The 11,060-nt window shown below is 46.5% G+C and overlaps 1 protein-coding gene across 1 annotated transcript in view; it reads left to right on the plus strand.

Moving 5' to 3' along the window:
- Positions 1–5,371, plus strand: part of GPX7 (glutathione peroxidase 7) — a 42,567-nt gene extending 37,196 nt beyond the window's left edge. The window contains exon 2 of the transcript XR_011246363.1: positions 5,124–5,371. The gene's annotated coding sequence lies outside the window, so the exon portion shown is untranslated. The remainder of the gene's footprint in view (positions 1–5,123) is intronic.
- The last annotated feature ends 5,689 nt before the right edge of the window (positions 5,372–11,060 follow it).

Below are 11,060 nucleotides of genomic sequence, written 5' to 3' on the forward strand. Positions count from 1 at the left end.
TAACTGAGATCCAGAGAGGAGAAGAAATTAGCCCAAAGTAGCACAATGATTTAATATCAGAATGAGGATTTGAGCCAAGGTTTTATAGCTCCTAGAAGCCCAAGGATTCCCCCTGAGCCCTGACTGCCAGCTGCTCAGAGACCCACTATTTCAGAGGAAATTTGACCAATCAGAAGGTGATCAGAGACAGGTGGCCAGCTTGGTCTGAGAAACAGATTATGTGAGTATCGGCTGAAGAGCTGGGGACATTTGGCCTCAAGCAAAGGAGTCTCAGGGTTCACGGCCTAGGACCTCCAGTCTCTGCAAGGCTACCCTGGGGCACGAGGAAGAGACATTTTGAGAGAAGCCAGAGAACAGAGTTGGGATCAGTGGGGGAAGCCTTAGGAAGGCAGATGTTGATTCAATAAAGCTGGGTCTTTCTTAGAATAAGACCTGAAATACTTTTGTAAAGTGGGCCCTCATCACCATAGTTGTATTTAGTTCATCAATTGTAACTTTTGGTTTAAAAAAAAAAGAGCACCCCCAAGCCTGGAAGGTAACCAGAAAAAAGCTAAATGTGGGATTCAGTGAAAGAGATTCTTGCATTGAATAGAAGATTGAACTAAATCCCTGTACCAAATGGAATGCCTTAAAATGCAAGCTTAAATAACAAAGGATCCCAAAGAATCTGCAAAACAGGCACAGAGAGATGCACAAAACAACCTCCCAGACCTAATAAGTGCATTCAGCATGGTCATAGTATGTAAGGTCAGACCCAAACATCAATTGTATTTATATATACCAGCAACACACAACGGGAGATCAAAATTTTAAATATAATATCATGTATAGTCACTCTGAAAAAAATGAAATACTCTGGTATAAAACTAACAAAACATGTACAGGAGCTATACGATAAAAAATACAAAATGCTAATGAAGAAAAGCAAAGAAGACTTAAATAAATGGAGCTAGAACACATATTAAAGCCACAATGAGATATCACTTCTCATCTATCAGAACCCTAAAGTAAAAACACTGACAATCCAAAGTGAGGACATGGAACGACTGGATCGCTTATATACTTCTAGTGGGAATTAGAATGGTATAGCCACTTCCAAAGACAGTTTGGTGTTTTCGTAAAGTTAAACATACTTACTACATGTATTAGTTTCCTATGGCCACTGTAACAAATTACCACAAACTTGGTGGCTTAACATAATAGACATGTATTCTCTCACAGTTCTGGGGGCCAGAAATTCAAAATCAGTTGTGCTGGGCTGAAATCAAAGGCTCCATGGGCGAATCTGTTCCTTACCTCTTCCAGTTTCTGGTGACTGCCAGCATTCCTTTGCTTGTAGCTGTATCACTCCAATCTCTACCTCTGTCTTTACATCACTGTCTGTGAGTGTCTATCTCCCTCTGCCTTTCTCTCTCTTTTTAAAAAATATTTATTTATTTATTTGGTTGCGCTGGGTCTCAGATGCAGCTCGCGGGCTCCTTAGTTGTGGCTCGTGGGCTCCTTAGTTGTGGCATGCATGTGGGATCTAGTTCCCTGACCAGGGATCAAACCCTGACCCCCCTGCATTGGGAGTGTCGAGTCTTATCCACTGCACCACCAGGGAAATCCCTGCCTTTCTCTTATAAGGGCACTTGTGGTGGCATTTAGGGTCCATCCAGATAATTGAGGATAACCTCATCTCAAAAGCCTTAATTTCATCACATCTGCAAAAACCATATAAGGTAACATTCACAGATTCCAGAGATTGGGACATGATATCTTTGGGGGTCACCATTCAACCCACTATACCATACAAAACAGCAATCACACTCCTAAGTGGTCCTAGAGAAATGAAAATGTGTGTCTGCACAAAAACCTATATACAAATGTGTATAACGAATGAACTGTCAATACACATAACAACTTGAGTAGATTGCAAGGGTATTAAACAGAGTGAAAAAAGCCAATCTCAAAAGTTGTACACTGCATAATTCCATCTATATAACACTTCTTAAATGACAAAATGATAGTGTGGAGAAGAGGTTAGTGGTTACCAGAGTTAGGTTTAGGAGGAAGGTATGACTATAAAGGGATAGCATGAGAAGGTTTCTTTGTGGTGATGGAACAGTCCTTAATCCTGATTGTGGTAGTGATTATATAAATCTACACATGTGATAAGCTTTCATAGTACTATACACCAAAAAAAAAGTCCACATAAAAATGGGTAAAATTGAATAGGATCTGTAGTTTAGTCAATTGTACTATGTCAATGGCAGTCTCCTAGTTTTGAAATTACTCCATGGTTATGTAAGATGTTATCATTGGGGAAAGCTAAGTGAAGGGGACAATGGAACTCTCTACTATTTTTGTAACTCTTTGTGAGCCTTAAATTATTAAAAATAGAAAGTTCAAAACAAAACAAAACAAAAAAGGAACTTTTTGGCTCTGTAGATGAGAAGTCCAAAAGTAGGATGAGTTTTAGGAATGGTTTCAATAGAAGTTCACAATGTCCTCATGCTGTGGCTTTTTCCTCTGAGATTCTCTCAGCTCTGCCCTCTATCTTGTGTTGGCTTTCTCCTCAGACTGATTTTTCCCATGGTAGTAAGTTGGCTGCCAGCAGTCCCTGGGACTGTGTGCTTTTTGTTCCCATCTAGCCAGGAGGAGAAAGAGGGAGCTATCTCTTCCTTCAACCAGGAGGGAAAAAAAGGCCTGACCTTTACCCTGATTGGACTACCTCAGGTCCTGTGCCAACCCTAAACCAATCACTGAATCCAGGGAAATGCTATGCACTAACTTCTCACCCCTGTAGCAAAGGAACAGGACTACTTGATGGGCTGGGATCAATCAGGCCCCCCTGCTGGAGCTGAGATGGGGCCAATCCTACCCAAACATAATTGCTATTACTGGGTGGGAAGAGGTGGAATGGATGTTGTGTAGCCAAGTCCAATGTCCCATACAGCCTCCTTTTTTTTTTTTTTTAAACTTAATTATGTATTTATTTTTTGCTGTGTTGGGTCTTCATTGTTGTGCGAGGGCTTTTCTCTAGTTGCGGCGAGCGGGGGCTACTCTTCGTTGTAGTGCATGGGCTTCTTATTGAGGTGGCTTCTCTTGTTGCAGAGCACAGGCTCTAGGTGCGTGGGCTTCAGTAGTTGTGGCACGCGGGCTCAGTAGTTGTGGCTCACGGGCTCTAGAGCACAGGCTCAGTAGTTGTGGCGCACGGGCTTAGTTTCTCCGCAGCATGTGGGATCTTCCCGGACCAGGGCTCGAACCCGTGTTCCCTGAATTGGCAGGCAGATTCTTAACCAGTACGCCACCAGGGAAGCCCTACAGCCTCCTTCTTGAAATTCACTCTTCCCTTGGTTTCAGAGGCACCATTCATCCTCGGTCTCTTTCATCAATGGGTTTTAAAGCATAGGAGTTTTCTAGACAAAGAAGGTATAAAATATCATTCCAGGCAGAAGAAACAGTAAAAGCGGAGACCCATAGATGTGAAGGAATGGATCCATTCAGGGAAAAATGAAATTTTGGTATAATAAAGCATAGAGTTCTTGAGGGAAGAGTAGTAGTAACAAAGCTAGAGAAGGGGTGATGGGGCTAGTACATGAAGAACCTTGAATGCACCTCAAGGATCACAGGTAATGGGAAGACATTGAATGCTTTTGAGAAAGAGCAGTACATGGACTCACTTCACCTTAGAAAGATCTCTCTGGACTCCCTTAGTGATGCAGTGGTTAAGAATCTGCCTGCCAATGCAGGGGACACGGGGTTCAAGCCCTGGTCTGGGAAGATCTCACATGCCGTGGAGCAGCTAAGCCCGTGCGCCACAACTACTGAAGCCCGCATGCCTAGAGTCCGTGCTCGGCAACAAGAGAAGCCACCGCAATGAGAAGCCCGCGCACTGCAACAAAGAGTAGTCCCTGCTCGCCACAACTAGAGAAAGCCCGCGCACAGCAACAAAGACCCCAAACAGCCAAAAAAATAAAATAAATAAAAAGATCTCTCCAGCTATAGCCTGGAAGGTGGACTGGAGGGGACCCAGCCGAAGGCTGTTTTTCCTGGGCAGAAGAAAATGAAAGCCTGACCTAGTGTGGTGGCCTTGAGGATGGAGAGAATGGGTGGATATGGTAGATAGTGATTTGGTGGAATCAACAGGACCTGGTGAATTGCTTGACTTTGGAAAGGGGGAGGGGGAGGAGGTGTGAGAGTTGACTCACATTTCTGGCTTGAACACTTGATACACTTTTTATCCAAGAAGGCAGAAATGCTTAATTGTGTGAAATGCTCCCAATAAGCCAAGGGAGACAATAACTTATAAGTAACCATGGGATTCAGTGACAAAAAGTTTTAAGTTCTGTTGAGGGCAGAAACCAAGTAAGCTGCAGCAGAATAAGTCATGAACGGGAAGTGGGATATGATAAGGCCAAGTGAGCTTCCTATCAAGCTCAGTCATAAAAGGGGGAGAGGATTAAGCAGCCAGTGAAGAGACTCATGAAATCTATTCTTAAAGCAGAGAATAATACATGCTTTTAAAATTTCCAGCACTTCCCTGCAGGCTAGCTGTGTAGTAAGCCTGTATCTTCACCTATAAAATGAGTGTTTGTTTTGTTTTTTTTACATCTTTATTGGAGTATAATTGCTTTACAATGGTGTGTTAGTTTCTGCTTTATAACAAAGTGAATCAGTTATACATATACATATGTTCCCATATCTCTTCCGTCTTGTGTCTCCCTCCCTCCCACCCTCCCTATCCCACCCCTCCAGGCGGTCACAAAGCACCGAGCTGATCTCCCTGTGCTATGCAGCTGCTTCCCGCTAGCATATATACACTACCAAATGTAAAATAAAATGAGTTTTTAAAAGTACCTACCATACAGGTTTATGGTGAAGGTGAAATCTTCATATGTACTAACAATTGTTTATTGTCTGTCTCCCCCATTAAACGTTAAGGTCATGAGAAACATTGACAGCTCCTAGTTCATGATGTGGTATATTGTTAATGAATATTTGTTAAATGAATGATGCATTTAAGACTCTGAGCACAATCCTGCCCACGGTAAGCACTCAGGGGAGTTCAGCACGTATGATCCTGATGGAAAGAAGGGCTGCAGGAGGAAGCCCCATGCCCTCGGCTTGCTGTTTTCCAGACCCTGATGAGCTACTGCCTGACTGCCAAGGTGGGAACATGGGCAATTCAGTGGAGGTGCCAGGAGTGAGCCCTCTCGGGCAGAGTCACCCTTCCTGAACCCATGGCCGGACTGCAATGGAGAGCAGGCTGTGGACCCCAAACGCCTCCTCCAGCACTGCTTCATGGCTACAGTGATGGCCGGTGACATTCCGGGCAGCCCTGAGGAGGCCCCTGTCCCCAGTCTAGACCCAGCTCCATAAACACCCAATAAATATTTCTACACCATCCTCTTCTGGATTCTCTCTTCTTGGTAAAAAGGTGGGGCTGGGGATAATCAAAGGGACTTTGGAACCTAGCGGCATAAATGAGGGCTTTTCCAAGCAAACCCACTCAGGTCTTACTGTGGATCCAGCCATAGTGCTCTGCCTGGCCCACTGTGGGCCGAAGGGAGTTTAGACATGGGTCCCCGGTAAAATGGTCGTAACAACTGCAGGTGAGCAGGGAGAAGCCTGGGGCCTGTGGAGGCTCAGAGGAGCCCCTCGCCTAACCTGGGGAGTCAGAGAATTCGGACCTGGTCTTCCTGCCACAGAGCAGATGTACTTAGGAAGCCCGGGGAAGATGACCAGGACCCAGGGGTAGGTGACTCGTGCCCCTCCAGCAGCTCTGTGTCGCTCCTGGAGTGAGTCCCTTGCCAAGGAACAGAAGGAGAAGGAGTGTAGAGTACATACACAGGGCCCAGCCATGTTTAATATCATTCAGTTCCTCAGGTGAATGAAAGAGTGAATGATCGCGTGAGCGAGGGAACAAATGGTTAATAGGCTCCACAGTGTGGCCTGGATAAAGTCCCTTAGTCTATCTGAGCCTCAGTTCCCTTGCAGGGTCGTGGTGAGTGTTCAATGAGTTGATGGATATGAACTCTCTTCCTAAACGTGAAAGTGCTACAAAAACTCCAAAAATTACAGGTGAGTGTTTTTCAATATAACTTAGTAATTAAGAGCAGGGACTCTGGAGCCAAATGCCTGGTTTAAATCTGGTCCCTGCCCTTACTTGCTAAGTAACATCTGTACAAGCAGGGATAACAGTAATATCTATCTCGTAAGGCTTGGGGGAGGATTAAATTACTTAGTCCATGCAAAGCATCACACTTAGAACAGTGTTGGCTAACGGAGAGCATTGTGTTAGCTATTATTATTGGGTTTTTAAAATATTATTAGTCTGATAGCAAAGGAATCTTAGGGCAGGATGCTGACTGCCTCCCCTCTCTCCCAGCTGCTCTCCTTATCTCAATTTTGGCAATGGCTTTAGGCTTTGCCTTGGGGGCGCAAGGCAAAGATGGGGAGCCTCAGTAGCCACTGAAGGCAGTTCTTGACATTTCTGACAGTGATACGACTCACTACTGGATTTGGCAACAGTAAAAGGGTCACTCTTAGATATCTGTGCATGGGGCCTGAACCAGCCAAGGGTATATGATGGGCAGCAAGACAGGGTGAGTCACCTCAGAAGTGCCCTAGGCTTGGGCTTCCCTGGTGGCGCAGTGGTTGAGAGTCCGTCTGCCGATTCAGGGGACAAGGGTTTGTGCCCCGGTCCGGGAAGATCCCACATGCCGCGGAGCGGCTAGGCCCGTGAGCCATGGCCGCTGAGCCTGCGCGTCCGGAGCCTGTGCTCCGCAACGGGAGAGGCCACAACGGTGAGAGGCCCGCATACCACAATAAAAAAAAAAAAAAAAGAAGTGCCCTAGGCTGCAAATCGAGAGATTTTGGTTCTGGTCTTGCTTTTTTTGTGGTCTTGTGTGTGTGTGTGTGTGTGTGTGTGCTTGTGTGTATATGTGTGATTCTCAGCACTCTAAACCCAGCACCTTTGTCCCCTTATTGTCCATTCCGTGGTGTCTATCCTGTGCCAGGACCTGTGCAGGTTACCAGAAACAACAGGGAATCAGCCACAGCTCCTGCCCTCAAGGGGTTCATATGGAGGGTGAGGTGGGCACACCAAAGGGCAGTGGGCCCAGTGGTGGCCCTTCATGCAGCTGGAGGGAGGAATAAGTGATGTCTGAGCTGAATCATCAAAGATGAGTCAAAGTTTCCAGGTGAGACAGAGTCACTGTTCAAAAACAGTGAGAGAGAGCCTAGCACAGCCCAGGAATTGCAAGTTATTTGTTGTAGAGACAGCTTAGGGTACCTGTCTGTGTGTGTGTGTGTGTGTGTGTGTGTGTGTGTGTGTGTGTGTGTGGCAGGAATGGGTGATACGTGGGAGATTTAGTCACTGATGCTCTATGTGACCTTTCACAGCACAGATCCTGTCTCTCTCCTTGGTACCCCCATTAGGAAAATTCAGTTTTTCTCAGGACACTTTCTGTGTTGGCCTTCTGGCAGGTCACAAGGAAGAATCCTATAAAGACCTTATTTTTAGGCTGTTCATGGTCTGTTAGGGGGAGACGATCTGTAAATTCTAAAAACTCAAGTGGTCATCAGTGGCCTAAGCCAGTGGTCCTCAAACTTCAGCCTGCATCAGGATCAGCTGGAGGGCTTGTTCAAAACACAGATTGTTGCTCCCTGCCCCCACCCTGCCCTCAGAGTGTCTGATTGGGTAGGTCTGGAGTAAGTCCTCAGAATTTGCATTTCTAACTGGTTCCAGGTGATGCTGGTGCTGCTGGGCTGGGACCACCCTTTGAGCACGACCGGCCTGGAAGAATAAAGAGAATTCGGAGCTGGGGAGGCTAGGAGGAGACCTCACACTGAGCAGGGCTGAAGGCCTGGTAGGTTTTCCCCAGCCGGAGCCTCTGTGGATGGGGTGGGGATAGGTGGAAAATAGATTTCCGTGCTGCCTCTGCTGACCTACACATCCCAGGCCCCATAAAGCTCCTCCCCCACCCCCCTCCAAAAAAGCTACATCGCATCACCCTTGTTCAGCTTCTCCCGTTTGAATTCAATCAGCCCCCAGAGCTGGCTCACAATGGTGTTGGCTTGCCTCAGTCCTAGGTTGGAAACAAACTGCCCAACCGGTGGTGCAGGAACCCCCTCCCCCAAGGCAGCCAAGGAGGAAGGAAGCCGGTGGGCTGACGCACAGACAGAAATAGTCTGAGCTCACCGCTGCTCCCAAGCACACACTGACCCGCAATTATTTCTTGTAAATTGCTTTCCTGGTTATGTTCCGAACATGTGTGTGCCTGCCTGAGAACAAACACTCAGGGCAGGGGGTGGCGGTGGCTCACTGGGGAGAGGGCTCTAGAGGGAGTGGAGCCCAAGTCTCAGTCTTCGGCCAAGAATTAGGGAACTCTTGGATCTTAGAACTTGGAAATATTAGAACCTTCCACTCACCTTTATGGCACTCCTGTCAGGTGGTTTTCTAGCCTGTCCTCAAATATGCACATTTGTTTGTTCCTTCAACATTGATTGACGGTGATTCTCTGCCAGGATCTGGGCTAAATGAAATCCCAGTCCCCGTTCTCAAGGAGTTCATGGCTATGGCATCTATGGGAGATCCCTAACCCAGACAAAAGCTTCAGGGAAGGCTTCCTGAAGAAAGTGATGCCCGAATTGTCTTGAAGGATCCACTGATGGGGGAACGGGAGTTTGTGGTACAAGACGGAGAATAGCATTCAAGGCAGAGGGAACTGATACCCAAAGACCCAGAGCTAAGAGACAGCATATGATGATTTCAAGGAACAAGAAGTAGTTGAGTTTGGTGAACACTACAGTCAAGGTGAGGGATGGTGAGATATGAAGCTGGAGGGATATACGGGCCAAGTCCTGAAGTCTTTGCCACATCAAGGGGCTTGGGCTTCATCCTCCTGGCAAGGAGGAGCCATAGGAAAGGGTTTAAAGCATTGGAAGGAACTCGGCACCTTATGCGATAGTTTTTTATGTTCTTTATGACACTGAAGTAAAATTTGCCACCAGGAGCTCTGCTTTCAGGGCCTATTCAACAGCTGCCCCTTTGGTTCCTGAAATGTCAGAAGTCTGATGGACAGTGATGGATCATGTGCCCACAAGAAATGGCTCAAGCCTTGGACATCTCTCCTCTTGTCAGGAGGAGGCCATGCCACTGCCATTTGGGACACTGCTTCTCCTGGTCTATGTCCAGTTAGCTCAGGGGCCAGAGTATAGGCAACCAAAGCCCAGGGCACAGGCCAGAGCCCAGGGGAGCAACATGCCCTGCTCTGTCCCAGAGACCTGGGATGCTTTCATGTGTGGAACACTCACAAGGGTGTGAGTGGCTCCCTGCATACCTTCTACGTACCTCACAGGATCAAGGCCATCCAGAGTGGGTGCTCCACTCAAGGAGTGGTTTTTGTTGTTGTTATTTTGGGGGTTTTTTTTGTCTGCACCATGCAGCATGTAGGATCTTAGTTCCCCCACCAGGGATCGAACCTGAGCCCCCTGCATCGGGAGCGTGGAGTCTTAACCACTGGACCACCAGGGAAGTCCCAGGGAGTGTTGATTGAGGATGTACTGTGAACCCAGCACTGTGACAAGCCTTAAGGGATAGAGGATGCAGCCCTGCCCTTAGGGAATTACTCACTAGGGATGAAAAGTAGTTTTGACCCATGAAATCCCTAGAGAACAATAAGATTTTGAAAGCAAATGCCAAGCTGTGGGGTAAAAGGCCATTAGAGTTGCAGAGATTCTAAAACAGGAGAAAAGAAGTAGTTTGGACACCTTTGTGGAGGAAGAGGGGGTTGAATTTGACCTTGATGGACCATGGCAATATTTGAAGGGTCTCAGTGAGGTAGAGGAAGTGTTCTATAATGTCAACTTTATATTTAAAGAGGGTACTACTTGTGGCTCCAAGGGCTTTGGACGAGTAGACTATTCACCACCCCACCCCCAGCCACAGTCATTCAATAAACTACACTTAATATGTTTTGTGTGCCTTGTCCTGAGCTCTAGGAACAAAGAAATGAATCAGTCATAATTCCTGCTCTCGGGGAGTTCTCAGGCTATTGGGGAAAGACTGATAGGTTAATACACAATTACAATAGTTTGGAAAGTGCTATGATTTCTTTTATTCATTCATCGGTTGAAAGATGGCTTACCACTAAGATAGGTTATACAAGCCTACATGGCATTGCATTAGTGCAAGGTAACTTTGCCACCCCTCGTATCCAGTAGTGGAATGTATTTTTCCATCCTTTGTTTCTGTGCCGACTTTGCAACTTGCTTTGACAAACAGCAAGTGGCAGAAGTGACACTGTGCTATTTTGAGTTTAGGCCTCAAAAGACCTTGCAGCTTCCTCTCTCACCCTCTTGGAATGCAATGTCACCATGTAAGGAAGCCTGGGCTAGCCTGCTGGCAGATGAGACCATGTAGAATATATGTGAGCTCTCCACTGAGGCCCCCAGGCCAACCAGCTCCCAGCTGAGCTACCAGATAACTGCAACTACTGAGTGACCCCAGGTGAGATCAGCAGAAGAACCGCCAGCTAAGCCTAGCCCAAAGTGCCAATCCACAGACTCATTAGCAAATAAGCGGTTACTGTTTTAAGCCATATGTTTTGGGCTAGATTTTTACACAGCAATAGATTACTGGTATAATTCTTTTCACATATTTCATTACAATTGTGAATATTCCTGTCTTCCCCGTTTTTTGATAAGCCCCTCATTAGAGGAAAGAAACGTCTTTGTGCCATCTTCTGTTTGCCACTCCAGACCCACTCTCCATATCTTAGAAGGATGATTTTTATGATTTACATTAAGGCACTACTGTGCCCTTCGGATGCTGTTAGGGGTTGGTCAACTAAAGTCCCAGCAGAGTATAAATTCCCCTGGCTTCCTCCTTGAAGTTACATCATGGGCTGGCTGCATCTCTATGGGAAGGACACAGCTCCTGTCACACTGTGCTTACCACAGCTCTCTTTGACTCCAGATTCTTGTAATTTCTCCCTCCTTGCTCCTTTAGGCCTAAGGGTAGTAACTAGTGCCCTAACATTACTTGCCCTATTCCTTGTCCCTGTATTACA

This window comes from Delphinus delphis, chromosome 1 (assembly GCF_949987515.2).
Source record: "Delphinus delphis chromosome 1, mDelDel1.2, whole genome shotgun sequence".
In the NCBI taxonomy this organism is placed as follows: Eukaryota; Metazoa; Chordata; class Mammalia; order Artiodactyla; family Delphinidae; genus Delphinus; species Delphinus delphis.